This window comes from Falco punctatus, assembly GCF_963210335.1.
Source record: "Falco punctatus genome assembly, chromosome: 1".
Classification (NCBI taxonomy): domain Eukaryota; kingdom Metazoa; phylum Chordata; class Aves; order Falconiformes; family Falconidae; genus Falco; species Falco punctatus.
This window is the reverse complement of record NC_137580.1, coordinates 113,612,374-113,635,474: the sequence shown is the minus strand read 5'-3', so window position 1 is coordinate 113,635,474 and position 23,101 is coordinate 113,612,374. Positions and strand designations below refer to the sequence as shown.

General features: G+C 50.1%; 1 long non-coding RNA gene across 5 annotated transcripts in view; it reads right to left on the bottom strand.

The window, feature by feature from the left end:
* Positions 1-823: 823 nt before the first annotated feature.
* The window catches only part of LOC308060904, a 31,351-nt gene continuing 9,073 nt past the window's right edge, over positions 824-23,101 (bottom strand). Inside the window, exons 3-8 of one of the 5 annotated variants that reach the window (XR_013926961.1) lie at positions 4,129-22,508; positions 3,218-3,382; positions 2,141-2,312; positions 1,493-1,581; positions 1,071-1,210; positions 824-905 (exon numbers count right to left, since the gene is read on the bottom strand). This is a non-coding gene — a long non-coding RNA (uncharacterized lncRNA). Of the gene's footprint in view, positions 906-1,070; positions 1,582-2,140; positions 2,313-3,217; positions 3,383-4,128; positions 22,509-23,101 lie in introns of all 5 variants that reach the window. The other 4 variants (XR_013926963.1, XR_013926960.1, XR_013926962.1 and 1 more) reach the window with 4 other exon arrangements.

Here is a 23,101-nt window from a genome sequence, read left to right as displayed (position 1 = left end):
AGCTCACAGCAGGCTGCTTTCAGCCAGTTCAAATAAGCATTACAGCAGTTTAGTCTGCAAGCCAGTTTCAGATGTAATCTCTAGCTTGGAGTCCATCTTTTGTTCCCAGGTCTCAAATTAACCACTGTTTGCATCAGAGCCACCTTACAATGGTACCAAGTTTTTTATTTGAAAGCACTCTGCAAAACCTCTTTCACAAGAACATGCCTGGCCAAGACAGTACCAAAACCAGCTCCAGCCAAGCTGCAGCACAGCTCATGCAGGTGACTTTGAACACGGCCATCAGCAGCACCTTGACGCAAAAGGAACATGTTTTAAGAGTGCTGTCATGGTGCAGCATCCTGCCAGGCATCCCATCCAGCTCATGGGCAGAGGTAGCTGCACACATCAGGAACTATTACGCGCATGTCTTTTCCCATTTCAGAAGGGCAGGTTTCCTAGCTAAGGCTGTAGCCTAGCACGGGGGTTAAACTTGCTCCATTCTAAGGGCTTACCAGACAAGGAACCCGATGGCTGTGCTACCGCCTCTCGCTTCTCCCTTTCTGAGCTTCCAAGCAGACCGCAAGAACCATTTCTGTCACCAGTCCTAGCTTACCCACATGTAGTTTCTGTCACACTGTTACCATTAATTGCTTTTCAACTTTCAGTGTCTGCAGACACTGAAGTCTTTAGGTATCAGGGAGAAGCAGGTTTTCCTACGAAGGCCAAGCTCACAGCTGCCTAAATTTCAGAAAGCATTTTAACTCCAAATCCTTTCTACTTGCTCAAAACCATTTATGTTCAAGTAGGTAACCTTTACAAAAAACCACAAACAAAGCCCAACTTAGCTTACAAGAACTTATTTTATTCTTGAACAGAGGACAGCAGAGAACCACTTTTTCTTCCAACCAGCTATAGATCAGGTCCTAGTGGAAAAAATGACAGTGTCAGACCAAAGCAACTGCAGCTGAAAAGTGTTCTTGATTTGCACTACTTAATTGAGAGTACAGGTCTCTGGAGGCAAAAATGTGCCCCCCCTCCGCCCCATGGCACTGGTACCCAAATATTCTTTGGCTTCGCTGGGAACTTACCCTTCATGCAGTTGCAGCAACCACAGAGCAGCGCGGAGGAGCCTGCACTTATGCACAGGTGGCCATTTTACACTGTTTCAAATGACCTATCGGGGGTCACTTGCGAGACCCACTCCAGAACCATCTTCCTTCTGCTGCTTCTAGAGTTGGGAGACACCACAAAACAACGCTGTAACTCTTCCTAAAAAAGCTTGTTCTGAAAGAATTCCTGCCCCTCTCTATTCTCCAAGCACTGAGCAGCTTTTACTTTTCCTAATCATCAAGCTGCCTCTTCACCTTTTTCCCCCTTTACTCCTTGGAAGCCAAAAGCCCCACATACTCTTCCCAGTGACTGGTCCTATTTGGAACACTGCTGTACTGACAGAGCAAACTCTGACTCAGGCTGGTGTGCATCACCATCCCTTCCCCTTCTGCCTACTAACCCTGATTTCTTAGGAAGTCCGCTGTTGTTAAGTCTGCTGGTTCAGCCTGTCGGTGAATGTTATTGATCTTCTGCAAACAAATGCAAACTCTGTTAAATAAAGCATGAAATCATTTAGCAGAATGCAGCTGTCAGCTACCTAGAGACAAAGTGCTGTTACAGCATGTGTATTCAATGACTGTACATCAGGTGAGGCAACACATTTCTTATCTGCCCTTCAACCCGCTGCTGTGCCTCACTGTTCAGATACACAACTTGAACAGGGAGACGCTGCTTTTACACTACTGGTGCCACTTGTGTCATCTGAATCTTTGCAAGGGGTAGGAGACCCACCAAGGGGAAATATGTAAGCCTCAGAGGACAGTTGTTTCTCCCTCACAGCTGAGTTGTCAGACAGGGATAACAGTGCATCACAGGCTCAGTTTCACTCCTGCCCTTGGCTATATAAACCCCTCAAGTTCTACAACATTACATACAGCAAAGACACCCAGATGCCAACATGACCAATATTCTTCCTGATGATTAGTATTTCTCCTAGTAAGCATCTGAAGATTAGTTATCATGCTCAGCACATGAGTAATGCTGCCTAAAGATATGACAATTAATAAATTGAAAATGAGCAGCATGCAATACTTAAGCATTCTCTTACCAGCTTGAAGCCCAGCTTAGCAGCTGCCCTCTTGCCAAAGATGTCTTTGAGCAACAGTACAACCCCAAGATTCTGCAGCATGATTTCCTCGTAAATAAGAGTTGCATTGAACACTGTTAGCAACAGTACTTCAAATTATGTTCGTCCTCCACCCATTTCTTCTTCACCACTTCTGAAAAAAACAGCACTGGGTCAGAAGCAAGAATTAAAGGCAAGAAGTTTCCTGTTCAGGGGCAGGCAATTTTTGTCTCACAAACTTAGCACAGCAGAAACCTGTTCCTTGGAGACAAAGCAGCTTGTCTGACAGTGAGTTGTCTCACTCAGAGACAAGAAACTTTTGAGAAGTGGATGCTATTTAAATCCTTCCTTAGAAAAAAACCTCACCAGCTCTGAGACTTTGATAGTTTAGACCCTTTTGAGCTGTTTCAAGGAGACACATTCCCCATCATCACACAGAAACATCTTAATCCAACTCCCTTCTTGCACACAACAATAATCCATTCATCCAGGATGTAAACTGTCTATGGTTTCATCTTGAGAAATACATTCAAGCAGACCCAGGACAGACACATTGCTTCTGGGAAAGAGTGTGTCCTTTCTAGGATGACCCTTTGGTCTATGTGAACTGCACACACACCCCGCCCCCAGCAACCTGATGCAGGTTTGAAACTGTCCCAGTGCACCTCCAGGTAGGCAAACAGAACAATTATTCTTTCACTAGGTCTATTTCTGTGACATATATAGTTATGAGATGAACTGTGTTGAAGTGTCTCCATAATGGCCTGTCATCTAATCCCTCCTATTTCTAATCCCTTCTACTCTTGCTCATCTTCAACCATGCTGACAAGCAGGTGCTTTACTGAGCACCAACAACAGCCACATTCCCATTCATTCTGTGCTGCCTTTCAACTTGTGCTCCATGGCAGCAAAGGGCTGCACACTCAGGTGGCAGCTGCAACAAAGCTACAGCCTTGATTGGCTTAATTACATTAATCAAGCCATTGGGTTTTTTAATCTCCCCCCAGTAGCCCTAGGGACACAGAAGGATATCATCTAACACAGCAGAATGAGTCTTGCTTCCATCAGCTCAGCAAGAGGAGAAAACTAGACTGACAAGATAGATGCTGGTGTTTCTCACTATTGTGCACCTGGTGCAGGTTTGCTGTCAGTCCAGCGAAGGAATTGCCTTCCCAGGCAGGTGAGTGTTTTTACTGTTGCTTGACACCATGCCACGCTCTGAAACTGAGGAAGGGGACTGTGAGTTAGTTCACATAATAGACCATTCTTTTGCCTTTGTGTCTTTAATGCTGAGCCTCAGGGTTACGCTTCCACAGAGGAAAGATCAATTTCAGACAGGGATAACTTTATCATCACTAGCTCAGCTTCGAGAGCAGCTAAAACCCGGCCCGTGCAGGGCTGTCCCAATAATTCCAAGCCTGTTCTTGACTTTGTGGTAGCATGCTCCTCACTCGGGCAGCAACCACGCCTAGTGGGCACAACCTGCTTCAATGGCCTCCCGGGCGTTCGCTCAAGTGCGATGGGTGACGCGAGTTGAGCCCGCGAAACCTCGCTGCGTGCGGGCTGCTCAGAGACAAGCCCCAGGTACCGTACTAATGGCAGCGCTCAGGCTGCTCTGTTAAATACCGTCCTACAGGCGCTACTGGGCAGGCATCGGCACAAGCGCAGGGAAAATCTGTGAGCCGAGCGCCGCCCAGGCCAGGCCGTGGGGCCAGAAGCAGTCCTGCCCGGGGAGGGCCGCAGCGCTGGGGCCTAGCGCGGGCCGACCCTCCCTCCCTCCCTCCCTCCACCCAGCATGGCGGGGGACGGGCACAATCACGTCCCCACAGGCAGGCACCGAAGCCTCGCCGCACCCCTGCTGGCAGTCTCCCGACGGGCAAGAGAACCGCGCTCGCCCTCCCGCTGCCCCCGCGCCTCCCGGGGCCACTGTGCCCACGGATGGCTGGCGATGGCGCTCCGGCCCTACTCACCACCCGCAGCCGTCTTGTCCGGACGCGCCGGCGCAGGGGTGGGGCCAGCGCCGGGGCTGACGGGAGGCGCGGGGGCTCATGGGAACTGCAGTCCCGGCGGGCTGCGGCCTCACGGCCCCAGCTCTCCCCGCTGCCCGCCTGAGGCCGCTGCTCGGCCCGAGGGGTCCCCGGGGTCCCCGCCTCCCCCCTCCCGCCCGCTGCCCGGCCCGAGGGGCTCCCGCTGCCCGCCTGAGGCCCCGGCGCCGCTTGCGGCCCGCACAGAGGTGCTGGGGGAAGGCCTCCCCTGGCCGCGGCTGCGTGGGGGCCGGCTCCCTCACTCGTCCTGTGCCTGCTGGGCTGGGGAAACGAGCGTGTCAGACGGACCGGTGTAACATAGCACCAGCGGCCGGGCTGAAGCTTCCAGAGCCCGTTCCACAGCTGCCGCTTTTGGACAGGGGCTAACGGCTGATGGGGGGGGTGGGGTCTGCCGTGTAGGCTTGTGAGCCCAGAGCTGGGCCTGGGCTCTGCACGCAGAGCTTTTGCACTGTCATGCTGCTCGTTAATTGCATTTATTCATTCTTCATGTGCTCTGTTTAATAGGGAGACACGCATGATTGTACTTAGCACGCTAAATGCTTCAAAAGGCTGAACAAGTATTAGCTCGTGTAGGAAGGGGCACACTTCAAAAAGACTAATTAGCTGGAGACCGGGGATTAGTCAAAGATTAGTTAGTGAATGTATGTGCTGTGCTTTGAATATGTGATGCTTCCAGTATATACTATGGTTGTCTGCTGTTAAAACTGTCATGAGATCTATAGGATCCTGCCTAGCTTATGAGCAATAACAAAGTGTAAACAGAACCAAAGGAAGGAAAAATAAGAATAGCCAATACCCGCTTTCTTGCCGCAAAGCTTTATCCGCCCTTTTGGTGAAAAGCTCTGTGACTGGAGATAGAAAGCAGACAAATCTGAGTCTGAAAGTAGAGAAGTCTGAGTACAGATGAAAGCCCCGTATCTAACCAGAGGCAGCCCTGAAATGCCTGAGAAGTGGGGCATTCACAGTCTGTCAGGGCATTTGAGTTGCAGCTGTGCTGTGGAGAGTTGCCTGGCTCCCCACAGCCATAGCAAGAGTAAGCTTCCTACGCTGGTGGTGTATGGCATGGCCAACTCGTCTGTTGTCTGACCTGGCCACCTGGACTGCCAAGTCTGAAACCCCTGGTGTTACCCTGAATGGCTGAGTTGCAGGAGCTGGAGGGAAGCGCAGCTGAGGAGCTCAGTCTGTCTCTGCTCTCGGATTCCCTCCGACTGCAGGGAGATGGCTCTGTGCTGCTGCCCACACTGGTCAGCCCTGTGCTCTGGGAGGCCATTCTCCAGGCAAGGCTGTCAAGTTCCCAGGGAAAGGCAGTGTGACTTTATGTTTATTTTTAGTGCCTGAATCCTCCTGGCCTTGTTCCTATTTTAGAACCTGCTATTTTTTTCCAGAGTATAGATTTAACCTGACCTGGGAGTCCTTCGCTCTCCAAAATGGCCCACGTTGTTTCTTAAGTGTCTCTCTTAAGAAGTCAACAGACTGCAAGAGGGCTTTTTTTCAGTGGTGCAAGAAGGTTGTAAAGAGATGCCAATGTGCTGTTAAAAATAAGCCACTTCCAACATAAGGAGTTAAATACGAGGTTTTCCCCAGCCTTCTGTGCTCTCTGCTAGCAGCACAGGTTGGGCCAGGAGCCTGGAGAAAGCAGTCTGCAACGGGTCCCATGTTCTAGCATGAGGACGTGAGAGCTTCAGCACCTTCCTGCCCCACAGGAGCCTGTTGCACGAGTGTTTGGCCTGGTAGGAAGGCAGATGATGATACAGAATGGCAGTAATTAACGCAGCCTTCATTGCGGTGGCTTTTGCTCTGTGAAGATCTGGCTGGCAATCTGCCTGGCTAGTTTTAGCTTTCCAAATAAGCAAATACATAAACCCGTGCAACTAGAATTAGCCCTTTAGGTCCCCAAGGGACATAAGTTTTGTGTGTGTGTGTGTGTGTGTTTTTTAATAAAACAAAACAGCCAGAATTCCCCCTTGTGCAGAGTTCAGCTCCTGGAAGGAGAGAACACGTAGACTGGGATGTGCTGAGGGATTTTCCATTTCTTGATTTTTGGGTGGAAGCTGCTCAAACCATTGAGTAACTGTTTGCTTGTGCCTATAAATGGATAAGCTTAGACAGGTACCAAGTAATGAACTGACTCGACAATTAAAAGCTCAGAGGAAGGGCATGAGCTACGTGTGCAGTAGGCTGGCTGTAATTACTCATGGTTTCGGTGAACAGATAATTTTTCCAAGCATATTTTAGAGGCAGAACAGAGACTCTGGATGAAGGTCATCGCCTCATCCATGCCCACGTTCTTCCTAAATCTCTGCAGCTTCGCCTGTGTGAGTTAATCAAGGTTTCTCAGCTGTTCCCTTTAGAGGGCGTCCATGCCACACACATCTCCAGCGTGCAACCCTCACCCGGGAGCTGCAGTGCAAGGCAAAGCCTCCCAGAGGTCAGCATGACATGGTGGCTCTTCTGAAGAAGCTGTGAACCCTCCTGGAGATGCGAAGGAAGTTGCAGGCTGGTCTGAACAGTCCTGGCTGAATGTATTCTTCTTCCTCACGTAGTTGTTATGCTGCTCCCAAAGGTAATTTGGACATAATTTTGATAGATTTTTCTCCATCAGTTACGGTATTTTCTTGCTTCAGTCTTTGAAAGGTTGAGCAAGTAAGGAAAGCTATTAAAAGGGCACGGAGATTTTCCATATGTGAACATAACATCTTGGGGCTGCTTTCAACTTCCCAGCAGAGGATCTGGAAGCAATTGCTTCCTCCAGCAAATTACATGCTACCTCAAGCCCCCACCTTTCTGCTTTCTCAAGGCACTTCAGTATCTGTCCTGCCAAGCCATAGCGTTACCCTCTACAAAGAAGTTTGAGCTCAGCTGTAGGGTATTTGGTTATTCCTAGCACAGATAACAGGAGAATGGGCAGAATATGTGACACAGAAGGGAAAAGTGGAAAGAAAACCAGAAATCAATGGCAGAACTTCTCCCACTTCAGCTAGGCTTTGATCTCACGCTCAGAGTGGAAGATAAGGTCTCCTCCCAATTTCCCACCCATTTCCCCTCTTGGCTGCCTGTAAGTCCCACCAGGGAGAAACTCACCGTGCTTACTGACAGCCATTTGATTTCCTCTCGATTGTCCCCTCTGCCTGTCCTTGCCCCACCCTGCAGACAGGGTTCCACCAAACCTGGAGAAACAAAGCATCTGTTCATCCAGAGACACCCTGCTGTGGTTATGGTCTATGATATGTGGCCAGGGGAAGCAACCAGGGTATTTGACCACATTAGAAAGCTACCTCACCATTGCTAACCACATCTGAAAGGCACCACCCCCCTGTATGGCTTGAGCATACAAAGCACAAGGAAATGCAGAAGTGCAGGGGGTAGCTAGAATGCATGTTTCTGTTACATATGCTGCGTGCACAGCAGTGCACAAAGAACAGTCCCTTGGGGTATGGCTGGAGATTGCTTGCTGGTATTTCAGGTGCCAGACTTCTGAGATAAAAGATCTGTAGTGTTAAAAAAAGCCTGCCATGAGGTCCCAGATCATGGTGTCTGCTTCAAATCAGTCCCAAGAAATACCAGAAAGGCTTTTTGGAGCTCAGTAGCAGACAAGCAACATCTTCCCACACAGGACAAGGCACACTACAAACAAAATGTCTTTCCTTCTCCCCACAGCAAAGCTCTTAAGCCTCCATTTAATGTTAAATGCATGCTTAAACCCATTCCTCCTCATCATGTCCTGTGTGCTTACATAGAATTCTAACAGGCTCAGAAATGCTCGGCTGTAACTGGGAATTATCTAAAGTCTGAATCTTGCACACTGAATAACAAGAGCTTACCTTTACAGAATACCTGTGGAGTGAAGGGGTGGCTTCTCTGGGAGCATGGTGGTATCTGCAGGTGGGGCTATGATATGACTTCCTGCAGGTGAACAGAAAAGGTTCCTTTTTCTGCCCCCCCAACCCCCACCCCCCATGGTGCTGAACAGCAGAGGAAATGGCAACTTCAGCCACTCAGCTGTTCCTCCCACTTCTTCCCCCTTTCCTCAACTGACTTTTGGGCAGTGCGACGAAACCAGCCTTAAGGTACTGTCTTCAAGTGCAACAGGGAACGGAGCTTGAGGAGGTTGTGTCAGGGGAATGGAGACAAGCTGATTTGATCACTTTGGGTCTGATGTCCCAGCTAGGCAAAGTGACCATCTTGTCTGTGCTAGCCAGATTGCGTTCACAGCTTCATCCTTGGAGGAGCTGATCAGAACAGAGAGCACACAACAAACTGTTCCAATTGCAGTGCATAGATAAATCCCGGGGCCAGACATATGCACTTGTTGAACAATAGCAGTAGGAATCTAGCTTCTTCATGGATGAATATGCTTAATTAGAATGTGTATTCTCAGAGCATATCCAGAGATGGAAGATGTGTACAGCTACACAAATGTACTCAAAGACAGTAGGAAAAAATTAACCCTGTAAAGCTAGTAAAACCAGGAGTAAGATTTCAATCACAGAAGGTCTTTAAGGCCAAGCTAGATAAGCAGCTACAAGGAATGGAGAGTTGGCCTTGCTTTGGGCAAAGAGATGGATCCTCTCTATTTTCTGTGTCAGCCTGAGAGATTAAAGGCATGGTAAGCAGAAAGGGAGTGAGCTGGTATAAAAATATCTAGGCGATATTAATGAGGAACTACTCAGGCCGTCTTATCACAGACTATTTCAGTTTGCTTGAATTACTCGGCCAACCAGCCGTTGATTCAGTTAACCCAGTCTGCACTGTCATATAAGCAATGTTTCATCTATCAAGCTTAGATACAAGAAATATGCTAGGCACGTGCAGAGCAAACAAGCATATTTTTGCAAGTAATTAGCATGAGCCGCATGGAGGTCAAGCGGTTGTATCAGAGCACAATACAAATCACCAACATTTCTTCCTACTGAAGACTGAAAATGGAGAATTGCAAATCCCATATCTCCAGCTTACCTCTTGCTTCCCATTCTTTGTACCAGAGGACGAAGATAATGTGAGGTACTTTTGAGAATAGCATCTCTGTTACTGTCATTGCTTAGTGGGAATGAACATGTTTAAATAATGAAAGGTCACATTATTTCAGGACCTGTTAGGTCATTTTTCTTGCTCTTATGCAGGGAAAGCAGGCCATGCGCCTAATTTGACCAAGTCCAAAGAGGTAAACTGAGGCCTCACTAGATTACAGAGGGCAGTTGGTTAAAGGGCTGCAGTTATTCCTCCTGCTGTCTGTAAGAAGATCTGTTGGTGGCAGCTTCTGGGTAACATCTCCTTGAAGAAGCACTGCTGCAGGGCATCACACCAAGGACCATCCAGACTAATGTAATTTTTCCATGTCCAAAGTGGATGCCTAGTAAAGTGCAAGAGCAGTGTGATTACATACGGTATGTCTCCCCGTACCTTCCAGCCACCAGTCATTTGAGGGGTGCAGACTTCAAGAGCTAGATGTCAGTTCTGTGGCTCCACTAATGAGTTTTCCCTGGAATGGCAATTTCAGATTTCTTTTCCATGAACTTGCCCAGTCCCCCTGTGAACCTGTAACAGCTGTTCCCTCCTGTGGGGAGGACTTAGGCAGGTCAGCCCATGCTGTGAGAGGGACCAGCTTCCTTTTGTTTGTTCTGTGTCTGGCTCCTGTTAGTTTTCTTTGATGGCCTCAAGTTCTTGTCCAGGAAGAGACCATGAATGGTCCTTTCTACCCACCCTGCCTGCGCAGGCAGAACTTATGGATCTACTTAACCTTCCCTTCTCTTCAGGTTCCCAAGTCTGATCTCTTCAGAATAGATCAAAGAGTGAGGGTAGCATTGTTTTAAACCACTAGTTTCCTACAGAATGTCATCTATCCACTTGCAAATGGATTTTATGGTCTCTAAAGCCTCCCATGGATTAGCCCACGGCTGACTGTATAAACATTCTCTCTATCCCACATCCTGCTTTCACAGCATGCCTCGTACTCCTCTGTCATTTCACTCAGTCCAAACATCCTGCACAAAAGCCTCCAGCTCTCCTTGACAGCCTTCCTCGCTCCCTTTCCCCCCAGCCTCTGCCAGGTTGCAAATAAAACTCAATCAGCCCAACACAGCCCCCAAATTCTTGGAGACCTGCCCATGAGGGAGAGACTCATGTGCCTTTTTTTCTCATTTAACTACCAACACATGTACTGCTGCTTTGCTGTTGACCTAATGCTTCTGCTGTTGCATAAAGGTCGGTCTGTCTTCAGCCATCTCTCCCCCTGCACATTTCAAGTGCTCTCCTTTCTTCCCTCAGCTGTCATCTTGAGCAGCCTTGCTGCTGAAGGAGGTGGGCGGGAGAACACGCACCGCAGGAGATGGCTAATCTGCCGTAGCACTTGTGCTCGAGGATGGGAGAACTCAGCCGTGGCAGCATCCTCCTCCACCTCTCTTCACTACATCAGGGAGAGAAAGGCCCACCATGGCTGCCCGGCACCTGTGTGTGCACCAGCACCGGTGTGCAAGCTCTGCAGCTTGGGGAGTGCTGCTGAGGGAGTTAGACGGGGGGCTGTGAGGTGGGAGCTGCATGTATACCCCTTTATCTAGCAAACTAGGGGCTGCGCTTGCCACCACTCCTCCCGCACAGACACATGGCAGAGCCTGCAGAAGAGAGGGAGCTGCTGCAGTTCACTGGTCTCAGGGTAACCCCCTTCCCTGACAGCTGGTGGAGGCATGACTGAGGCTTATGGGGGTCGTGGGGGTTCCTTCTGCCAGACCAGCTGTGGGGCAGGCAAACTGAGGCAGGGGTAACCAGGACAGTGTGGCTGGTACTCTTTCAAACCACAGCACTTGATTTACCAGAAGTTGTGTGTGAAGTGCTGCCAACTTGGAGCAGCTGGCAAAAATGTAAAAGCAACATCCCCATGCCCCCAGTCATTATTTGAACAATATAAAGCTCTCTGTAAATGTTTAAGACAACAACGTGGTTGGGAGGGGAAGGAGGAAAGACAAACAAGTTTGCTGTTTCAGCTTTGCAGAAACAGATCTTAATTTTTGGCAGGGTTTTATTTATCCAGAGGATCCAGCTGCTACATGCTTTGGGAGGCTGCAAATTCATAATCGCTTCCCTAACATCTTCCTGCAAGAGGCTGCAGTTTTGGCACAGGCACCACCTTTGATGTCTGTGTTTGGCCAGCATCTCACGCCATAGGATCCCAGTTGAGGGCCAGGGCATCTCTGCTAGGAGTCAGTGGCTGTGAGTGCTCCCAACAATGTTTTTCTTTCCCAGATCGAAGGTTCACAGTGATCACAACTCAGCAGGAGCCAGGGAGCTCAAAGGAGCAAGGTGCTGCAAGCTGGCTGACTGCTGGGGTACCGTGCCTGCAGGTGAGCAAGGTGGGAATCAGGAGCCCCTTTTTCCCCTGAGCACCCCTCTCAGGAGATGGGGGCTCCCACTTCCCAGCCCACTGCCCCTCCTTCCTCATCTGCCTTGGTTGCACCACCTGCACCTGGTGCATTTACCGCTGCAGAAACTCTGTGTAATTCCTGTTTGAATACACAGCTGACAACATGACTTTAATTCAGCTTTTTGCTGTTAAAGAGCTGGAGCTGTATCCTGGGTTGGCTCCAGGCTGAGAGGGACTTGATCTGAAAAGCCCTGGGTATTGCAGGCTGCTGGTAATCGGTGGCCGCTCTGCGGCCTCCATGAAGATCTGATGCTCTGGGTCCCAGATTCCAAGCCCTGGAGCAGGACCATCATCTGTGTGGGATCTCAGGGAAAGGGGGGCTTTCTTCTCAGCATGGGGGAGACTTTGGCATGGGAAATTGAGGATGCGCCCATGAGGAAAACATATGAGAGCAAGGTCCCTAGGGAGCAGAGAAGGGCTGTGCTCCCCACCAACCTGCCTGAGGTCTCAGCTGGTCACTGGCCCCCAGCTGGGACTAGTTTCTGCCCAGTCCCACCTGCTCGGCTTCTGCCCAGCCAGGGAAAGGGCTTGTGCTCCTACCCAGTATTGTGTTTGCCCCGGTCTCCTTCTGGCCCTGTCCTGCTTGGCCCCACGCTGAGTTGTGGGGTATATATCACCTCAGCTCCCATAGCTGGGTAGCTGCTTTCTGCTGTGAGTTGCCTTGACTGGTGCGTGCAACATGTATTGCTACAGAAATGCGCTCTGATCTGCTGTATTTGTTCTGCAGTCTCTAGAATTACAGTCTTGCCTCACCTGTTCGATTGGACAATGGCACTGAGCTGTGATCTGAAGATGCTGTTTCCAGAGAAGCTCAAATACCTGTTGGGTGCCTTAAGAAGCTGACCTTGCTGCTGCTGATGTGTGTGGCTGTACCTCTGTGCAGACGTGGGAGGGAAGACGTATGCATGTATACAGAGGTTCCTCATACAGCTAGCCCAGCCTGGCTACTGCTGCTGCTGTTGCTGGAGTGACCTGATCCAAAGCAGAGAGACTGAGCTCAGCTGGACCGGTTCTTGAACAGAGCTGCTTCTGTTGCCTGGGGCTTCATGCAGTTTGGTGGGGGAAACCCCTGATGCTACTTTCAACCAGAGTTTGAAGAGTGATGTGAGGGACTGGCCTGCTTATGTGCTGTCTTGTCTCTCTGAAGTCCTGTTCCAGTCAAATCAGTAACTGCCCACAGACAGCACCAGGAAAAGCTGTTGCTGGGGTCTCCTTTGCTTTTCTAACTTCATCCAGCTCCTATGCAGAACCTACACTGAGATAAAAGAGACTGACACAGTGTGAAACCTTCCTCCTCTTCAGCAGATGGTGTTTGTGACAGTGGACTTTGCTTGTGTTGTTATAACAGAACAGCCTGGTCTAGGCAAGGAACTGAAGGAGAAGCTGCAGTCTAGTCTTGCTGAGACTGGCTTGCTATGTAAACCTGGCCTGAAAACCTGGATCACAAATGAACTCCTGCTTTTTCAAAGATCAGGCTTTTCTGCCATCTTAACTTACAAGCTCAAGTGCTGCCATGACTTGCCTGCAGTCAGTAGCTGTAGTCACTCTGCAGCATTCATGGCAATCTCCTGGGACTCTCGGTGACTGCGGACGTGATGCATGTTGCGACATGAACTTCATGTTACCTTCATAGAAAACCTGAAAGTATCTTAACTAGGGTGAACCTGGTGTCACTGCCTTAGGCTTTAGCAGATCATGCTACATCTGTCCTAGCTGTGAACTCTACATGCTTCATGCCTAAAAATCCTCACAACTGGAGAAACAGTTATCAACTGGTACTGCTACTGACCGAGCCTGTTCCAGCATATCCTGCTAAAATGAAGCACTGGGAAGGTGAAGTTGAACCTCTATCAGGGCCTTTGCTATTAGACTGAGACTACTGAGCACTAGCTGCAGTGGGTACTTTCAAGATGAACCTCAGCCTCAAGCAGGGTGAACAAGACAAAGCACATTGACTTGATATTATCTGAAGGCTGCCTTCTGCATTGTGACTGAGGGTGGAACCCGGTTACCAACAAAAAACAGGTGTCAGCTGGTGTAAGCCCCCCAGGAAACTGAGTTACTAATATTTCTGACCTTATTCTATCTATCGTATTCAAGATGTGAACAAACGCAGAGCAAGTGTTGTTCCTTCAGCTGGAAGGACCAAGAAACGATGTGTTCTGAGGCTGCTTGTGTGTCTCAGCTGGTCCCAGGCCTCCAGGAAGTCTTTCCTCAATTCCCTTTGGTAATCTCTGACCATCTCCCTGTTCCCAAGAAATGCTGCTTCCCCTGAAGTGTTGCTGGAGCTGACTGCATCAGCTACCTGAGCTGCTCTGCTCCTTACTCCTCCCAGTAACTAGAGATTCTGTACATCAGTCTTTAGCCTCCATCAAAAACCAACTGAGCCACAGCAATCTGAGACTGTTGCAGGATCTGTCCCACACCAGGTTAATACATGGGGAATGTACTAACCTTCATGGGGAAAGGTGTTACATACATCTGTCAGCTCTGCTGTTCAAGCACACAGCAATCCCACGGACACAGACACCTCACCTGAAATCTGAGGGCCAGCTCAGCCCACATCCACCCCCACCCCGTGCATCCCTCCTCATTAAGGCTGAGCGTCAGCACCAGGCTTTCTCACAGCTCTTGGGGACAAACCTCACTTAGCCCTGACAAGCCTCAAAAGCTCTCTCACAGCAAGCCACGTGTGAACTCGATGTGTCCCATATCGACACCAGCTACCTGCCTGGGTCCTGCTCGGTTACAATAGGCACAAGCCTGGACAGGTAGGAGGACATTGGGCACAGCTGGACCTGAATGCTGGGGCTGAGGGTGTTCAGCCAGAGTGCACTCTCTCTCACAGTCCTCTGCCTTTAGCTCCTCTTTCACTTAAAGCTTTCAAAGTGGTACCGTATGGATGCTATCATGATGCTTATTAGTCTCTGTCTGAGCCCCCTCACGTTGCAGAAATCCCTGAGGGGATGTGCTGGAGTGGGATGGTTTTTGCTGCAGCTGAGCTCTGGTGGTTTTTCCCCTGGGCTTTCAAGAAGTTTTGTGCAACCCATGAGAAGTGCCTGGCATCAGGGGAAGATTTGTTTCTTGGCAGCTGTTCCCGTTTTGCTCTAGAAAACCGATGCTGTGCTAGGAATGCACCGTGACGAAAATTGCTCTGGGCTGCTCAGGTCAAATAGCAAATAGCAGTAATAGGGGAAACAGGGGACAGGAGAGCAGTTTTGCTGAGCAGAGAGCAAACAGGAGGGCTGAGTCTTTTTCCCTTTCATCCTCCCCTGAGCCCAAAAGCAGGAGCTGAGCAGTTTGAGGGACAGGAGGAAGCTGGGGGTTAGCAGGCTGCCTGCCTCCACCACTGGCAGCCACACAGCACAGCCATGCATGCTTGGCTCTGCCTGCACCTGCTCTGGGGAGCTCTGACATTGTCTGATCCCCTTGGAGAACAGACCACGCTCTCTCCATTTGTTTTGCAGAGGGCTCAGGGAGGCTTTAAGGATCAGAGGTTTAAACTAGGGGTGTGATGAGCAGTGACAGCTTGGGAAAAACACAAGCAGCAAAAGGTTTTGATACTGTCAGAGAACATGACAGGCAAGTTCACAGCCCCTGCAGGCCTTTGGCTTCTTGTTTTCTTTTGCCAAACAGCGAAAGCAATCCTGTGCAGTGACAGAGTTGCAGGTGGTGACCCTCTCACAGGCAGGGCAGAGCTGGAGATGCTGAGAGCAAAGCTGAAAGCTTAGGCAGGGGCTGGGAGGGGGGGAGATGGCCTACAGGGGCTAGGGAGGCTGGACACCTCTTTTTTTGGGAGGATGCTGTGAGACATCTGGAAACTTGGCTCCTCCAACATGCTCAGCTCCATACACTACCCCCTGGATGATGAAGTTGCTCTCAGGGCATCTCTTCCTGCTGCTCAGGGGCTGCCAGGGCTGAGAGGACCTCTGGGGCTGAAGAGTGGGGTAAGAGGTGCAGGCAGCTCAAAGCCTGCCTCCTTGCTCTTCATCAGCTGAAGATTCCAGGACTGAGTATCAGGCCATGCCTGCCCAGCAAGCCCTGGGAGCACGGTGAGCACAGTGTGGACACAGCCCTAATGCTCCGGCCCCTCGACACCACTGCAAAATGCATTGTCCCATCAAAACAGACCTTGCCTTGTTCCCAGACTAAAAGAGAGGGTTGTGTGATAAAAAAACTGCAGCTGGTCTCTCTAATCTCCTACCAGTGTCTGCATTAACTGTCAAGACAGTGACTTCCTTGATGCTGGGCAATTTTTTCCTGTGCACGCATCCAGCTAATCAATTAAGTTTCTCAGCAGCTTCCTCCAGCATTCAGGCTTGGAGGGTGGAAAGAATTTGTTATTCTAGGCACTGTTGGAGAGGCATGAGCTGTTCTAAAAGCAAATTGGTTGCACTTTCCAAGCACTGACACTCTTCACTCACAGCTTGGCTTTCTGATCCTCCTCCCTCAACCTCCTCCCTACTGTCCTGAGCACCTCTGGGTGCAGCTCAGACAGACCTGGCCCGAGGCACATCTGCTCAGCACTAAACTGCACCCTGCTGTGGTGGGGCTGGGTGCTGGGGATGCTCTGTGTCTCAGGCAGAGGCATGGATGTTTTCCTTGGGGTAGAGTCTTCATACAGCAGGTCAGTTTGGCTGTACAGGGGATTTGCTGCTGGATTTCCTCTCACCTGCTTTCCCAGGTGTAGCTGGTACAAGCTGGCATGGCTGGGTGGTTGCTGCTGTCATAGGGATGTGTTGGGGCAGGTTGGTTTGTCCTTTAGCTTAGCTTATCCATCTGCTAAAAGAATATTCTCTCTTGATGCTTTTTTTGCTTTTCCCATCTTGTTTTCCTCCTCCTTCATTGTTGCTCCTTGCCCTGCCCAGGCGTGGTCCTCTGCATATATGGGAGGGAGATGCTGTGTTATGTATTCACATCCATCCCAGTAACCTTGGGCTTTTTGGACCTGAGCAATGGGCTGAGAAATGGCAGAGGAAGGATCCAGCAGGGTGGGTGGAGGCACCAAGAAATAAGAGGTATTTGGGGTGATCTCAGGAAAATTTATGGACGGTTGAGAGGAATCGCATCTCCTGCCAGCTCAGCTACACCCTGGATCTCTGCTAGTGGGAATAGGCATATTTTTTATATGTGTTTAGCAATGCAATGGCTTAAACGCGAGAGTGGCAGGATTGCTGGAGTCAGGAGGGCTGCAGAGGTTTGTTAGGAGCTCAGCTAGTTGTGTAAAACTCCTTATTCCCCATGCTTTGGCCTGTCAGGATATACACACACATCCTCTAAGGTCAAGGAAAACTTGGCCCAGAGCAGAGCCGAGTTGCTGTTGTGCTGTTGACTGGGTGGCTGGTGGGTAGGGATGGCCACAGCTTGAATCCAGCCTGGCCTGGAGGTGAGCAAGGTCTTTTCCATTAGGTGCTGCCTGCCCAAAGGCTTCCTTGTGGGCTTGTTGCCCCAGTGTGTCATCCTGCTTAGAAATCTCACCAGAGAGTCTAAGGAGGAACTGGGTGGAGAAGATGACCTATGCTTTCAGGGGGTTATCTTCACCAGCAAGAGGATTTCAGCTGCCTCTAGTCCTGTTCTCTGTAGCAAGTTAATGTGGTGCTGATGGCGTTTCTTCCGTAGGATAAATCTCTTAGATGTTTTTGCTTGGGAAGTAATTTGGTGAACTAGGAAAGAGAATCCAGGATGCTGCTACCAGTCATCTTTCCAAGTCGTTACACAATACTACTCTGGGTTTAACAAACTAAAAACATCTGGGAATAATCAAAGCTATTTAGGCTCTGGGAAAGCATGGCTGGAGAAAGTTTGAAGAAAGCGACTTGAAAGCTCAGCATTGTTAAAAACAGTCTGGAAGCCCTGGAAATTAAAACTAGGGTAACATCTACAAAGAGTGAGGAAGTATTGAGAGCAGGATCTAATATCCTCTGAGGAATAGAGAGGAGCCAGAATGAATTGTAACGCTCTAACCTCTACTAAGCTACAGGGCATTAAAAATTGCTTTGGAACAAACAGATCTGCCTTTCCTGTGGTTTCTACTGGCAAGAGAGCAGAGCAAAAGACCAGGGGTCTGTCTTAAAAACAGCCTAGGGAGTGGAAGGTTGATTTAATGATAGAAATCACAATCCTCCAAAAGCCTGGAAATGCCGATGCAGAGCCTGCAGTGAGCGGTACCTGCCAGGGCTGGCTCAGGGAGGATGCCGGGCACACAGTAGAGGTTTGGGGCCGAACCGCATCCCTGCCAGCCAGAATACAGCTATGGCAGGGAGGAATGTGACCCACAGGCTTTGCTTTCCAAGCGGCAGGGTGCGTGTTCAGGCTGGCTGATGGGATCACCACGGGAAGGGGAATGGGATGGATCATGATTCCTGGGACGCGTTCCCCGTGGTGGGTGACAGTGCCTTGTTGCCTCCAGCTGTGTGGAGCGTGCTCAGGCTTCCTCTGAGGTGGCAGCTCAAATGACTGGGGGATTATCCTCTGAGCCTAGGGGAAAACCCAGGGCTGGCAGCTGGAAACACTGTCCGTAGGGGTGTCTGGCTGGCAGCAGGGACCACGGCGCTCCACGTGCTTGCTGAGCTACCTGCAGCACTGACCCTGCTCCTTTTGCAGGAGCCTGGGGGGCTGTTTCCCTTGAATGACTCAGAGGAAGGCCATGGAGCCAGCTCTCATCAATGGAAATCCCTTTTAGCATCACTGGGGAGGCAAGTCTGTTGCTGGGAAATCTCACTTCTGCTGATTTATAGGAGCTTTAATGTTGAAAGGCCTGTCTCAGTGTTTTCCATTCCCTTTTCTACCACTTTATGTCCTCCTACTTCTGCCCCTGGCTGGGCCTGGGGTACAAGCCCCCAACATCTCCAAGAAATGGAAAAGCAGCCTGGGCATAGGGAGGGTGGACACACTGGAGGAAGGACAACAGGACAACCAGCCATCACAGGAGCCATGGAAATAGTTAAAGACGTGGGGAGTCCAGATCTGCCGCATCTTCCGTGACAATCTGGCCTCCCCAGCATCCTTGTAAATGAGAAACCGCATAAGCCTCACACTCTATTACTGCTATGGAGCATTAGAGTCTCTCATTTACGATAAACATTCTCATCTCCAGCAGAGCATGAATAACATTAAATGAGATAGTTAAAATGTTTCAGGCCAATTATAGCTCTGGTGTAACTTCAGCAGAGTTACACCAGGGATTAATTTGATCCGGAGAGCTCTGCCTCCTGTTCTGAATTGGGATTCCAGCACGGGTAATTACATCCTGCCTCTCTGCACTTCCTCTGGAGTTTTAATTGGGTTGAATGGACTCAACTTCTGCTTTTTTCTTCAGAAAGTCACTGAATTTCCAAACTGCTACTAAGGGCCAAGAGAGTTCTGCCCTGCCTCTGCTGTGTTAGTGTAGGTCTGCTCTGGCATGCAGGCAGCCCAGCAGCCTGCACCCCACTGCACCTTCCGTGGGTGCACCTTCCCCACTGCACCACCCCGATCTCATGCTGGGGGGACCAGCCCTCACATCCCAGCCTGGATCCAAGACCAGGCTCCTGGTGCACTGAGACAGGCAGCTGGATTGTCTCCCTCTTCCACTTTCCAGCCCTCTCAGTAAATCAGTGTTAACGAGGGACTTTTGACCCTCTCTTTCCCTGAGCAGCCTTAAGAAGCATTTTTGTTCCATGAGATAGTTAAGAAACTTGAAGCAATTTCCTCCCCTCTCTTCTGCTGTATTTTTTGATGATTTTTTTTGTTTGTTTTGTTTGGTTTTTTTGAGAAAAGAAAAAGTTATAGGGCACAAGCAGCCTTTAGGATGCCTCAGAAGTGGGAGCAGAGGACAGGCAGCAGTGTCTGATATGGAGGGGAAGGAGCAGATAGGCCAGTCAGGATGGGGTGACCACAGCCCTGGTCCACTTGCTCTGTTGGAGTGACCATGTATGCAACCGAGACAGGAGGGTTAGAGCTGGGACAGTGCATTTGCTGTCTGTAATTAGGAATTTTATTGTGAGGTGTTATCTCACCAAGTTGGAGGCTATACAAAGCCATACATCTTCCATAGCCAATTGTATACAGGGGTGACGGTGGAGGGGAGGATGCTGGGAACAGTCTCCCTTGCAGATTTCCAGGACTTTCTGTTGCTGTGTGGTCCCTTTCCCTTCTCACATAGAAATGATGAAAACAGTCAGATAAACCCTGGGGACCTGGGCCCAGCAAGGCCCCACAGCTTCACCCCCTCCTCCAGGCTGCGTGGGACTCCTGGTCCCACACCAGCTGCACCACCCCCCAGTTGGGTGTAGCCCACTCACCATTTCATTTCCCCCATTTCATTGCCCTCTAAGTTTTTCCCAAAGTGTATTTTAGTGGGGACACAGATGGAAAGAAGACGAGTAGAGGTGTCACAATCCTTCCTTTCTCCTCAAACAAACAGCATCTTCTCAGCAGGACTGTGACAGTGAGATCCGTGGTGGTGGGACCATGTCCTTCAACCTCCTGGCCCTGAGGCGACCATCCCATCCCTTGGAGAACTGCTGGTGACACTGCACCTGGCCCATGAGGGCTGTCACTACTGATTCTGTGTTTCTCATAAAGCAGAGGGTGGTTTTGGCCAGCAGAGTGGACTCAGTTAACGAAGTTAAATGAATTCCCACTCCCACCCACCGAGGGCCTTCCGGGACCATCACAAATCTTGGTGCAGACAGCAAACACCTCATTGCGGCCAGCAACCCTTGCGCAGCCGCTCATTACAGGCAGTCTCACTCGCTCTTAGCTCAGCTGCTGGCTGCGGCTGATTGTGTAAATAAAGAACATTTCTCATGAAATCCACCCTCTCAGAAGTCCCCAGGCGGAGAGCTGGCCTTTCCGTGGCTCAGGAAACCTTTACCCCCAAATCTGCAATGCCCCCGTGCAGTCAATTTAGCAAGCGATGTTTGCACACCCAGGTTTGCCATGCAGTGACCCTGTTCCTGGCAGAACCGTGACATTTGCAGGTGCCATTTCCAGACAGCTCCACGTTGCCCTTTCTGGGATTTTTTGTGTGCTAGTCCAGATAGGCAGAAAGGTCAGAGTTACTGACAATAAGGTCCAGGCTGAAATCTGGATTTTCCCTAAGCCCAGGATTACTGTGCTTGGGCTACTCCTGCAAATTTGGGCTCCAGTCAGCTGCCCTCAGCAGGTTACACAAGGTTTTGCTCCTAGGCTTTGGGGCTATCATAGCTCCAGCATATTCTTGCAGATTCACCTGGTTGCTCATCACTACCCACCCAGAGCTGAACAGCCTCAGCCCTGATGCTGCCTCTGCAGCTAAGCCCCTGACCTTTATTTTCCCTTAAATCAATACCAAAAAGCCATGCTACAGCAATACCAGCATGTCAGGGGAGTCCAGGTGATTTATATCATCTGAGGAGCTGATTCTGCTTTTGAGGCTTCAGTCCTGATAAGCCTTTGTCTTTCCAGCCTCCAATCTCTTCTGTGCTGCCTTCAGCTCATGTACCTTGCATTCATCCCCTGACCACCTCTTCCTGGCGTTATTGACTCTCCACCTTGCTTTTAATCTGCTATGAAATGAAGGCACCTCTAGGTAAAACAGCAGTTTTATTCTTCCTGGTCATAATATTTCCTTTACAAAAAAAAGAAAAAAAAATGTATAAAGTGAGTTGAGGTTGTAAAGGCTTAATTAAAAAGCTTCAGGGGGATAAAAATCTATTAGGAAAATTCTATAGACGTTTGTGAAATTCTCACTGTGGAGAACCAAGCCACTGGGAGCTCTTGTCCATATGTCTGGCTTTACCGTGGTGGAGGGGAGGTGACCCTACACTCCCAGCATGGGGAGAAGGTGTTGCCATCACCTGGGAGCATCCCAGGCTTCTTCCCCACCATTGCTGATCATCCGCTGTCCTTTCCCCATTGCTGTGTCCGGCTCGTGGCTGCCAGTGGTGGCTGGCTCTCAGGAAGGACCACACCGCCTGCTCTGGGTGCAAAGGGTGGGTGTTTGGCACTGGAAATTCATGCCAGCTGTGGTGAGGTCAGTGCAACTGTGCCTGCAGAAAGGATTCTGTTGTGTGACTACTTTACTCACCAAAAAAGCAAAGACCTGTCTCCTTCTGCCTTGTATGTATTGGCAAAAGCGTTGGGAACTGCTTTTTCAGTTGTGTTGAAGCTGATGTTTGCAGGTCCACTGGTCACAATGGCTGATCAATACACACGGATAGACTTTTCCCATCAGAACATTTATTTTTCCAACAGGACACAGAGTTCTCAAACAAATGAAGGCTTGCACAAGAAATCATCTGCCTCAGTTTGGCAGCAAACAGAAAACAGGAATATTTTTCTTTATTCTACACCCGAATGTTTGTGGCTAAATAGAGCCAAAAATATATTCACACCCCCCCCCGCCCCCCGCCCCCCCGCTTCTCCCAGACACGAGACATCTCTGAATGCTGAAAGCAACTCTTCCCCACCACAAACAGACCAAATAAACCCAGCACGAGACTGGTGCTTAGTAGAAACAGATGCGCCTCTAATGCTGTCATCTACAGCAAGCTGCGTCTGCAAACTGATCTTTTATTAACGTATTTATATAGGCAGGAAAGCTGCAGTGCCTGTGCAAACCCCACTGCCCAGAGCAGGACGCCTGATAGCCCCGTGCCTGCAGGCTGCGTTGTGGCTTGCAGAGGGCATTGCTGTGGGGCTGCTGGCCACCCCCCAGGGCTCAGCCTTCAAGACAGGCCAATTTCTTTTCTGCAGCAGCATTTAACCCCGTGCCTAGTCCTCTCTGACCTGTGGGAGGGGATCAGGGGTGATGTGGGTTCGTCGGCATGCAGGCTGGTCTTGTGGGTTGTTTTACTGGGGCTTTCGGCATGTGCCGAGGCCGGGAGGTGCTGGGTGTGCTGGGTGTTGGCTGCAGAGTACGGTGAAGCTGCAGGAGGAGAAGGAGACATGGTTAATAGTTTGATGAGAGCCAGAACAATGTTATGAGCCTTGGGACATCTGCCGAAGGGAGGCAGGGCAAGGTGAGTCCTTGAGATGCCCAAGGGCATTCAGCAGTGCCTTGTAGCCTGGGGGGATTAGGAAAGACAGCCCTGCTCTCAGTTGCCCCCCAGACCCCATGCACATGCCCCAGCCCAGGCCAGTGTCCCCTCATCCTCGACACCAAAGGTTTCTTTCCAGGGCCAAGACAGTGGTGTGAGTGCCCTGCCTTTGCTGGGAGCTGCAGAAGCACAGACTGGAGCCAGTCCTCACTCCCTGGGGCCACTGTGCCACACACAAAGCAAGATCAGTCCCCAATCCCCACATCACATGCACTTCATCCCCACCATGGCTGGACCACCACTGGCTTTGCTGCCTTTTCTGTCGCTGTGAGATGCTCCTGGCATCCAGGCAGTGGGCAGGAGGCCACAGAGGAAGGGCTGGATGTGCCCTCACCTGGGAACTGAGCTGCTATTGAAAGTGATGGGAAAAGGGGCTTTTCCTTTCCAATCTGGCCGTTTCAGGCTCTGATTTCCATCCCTC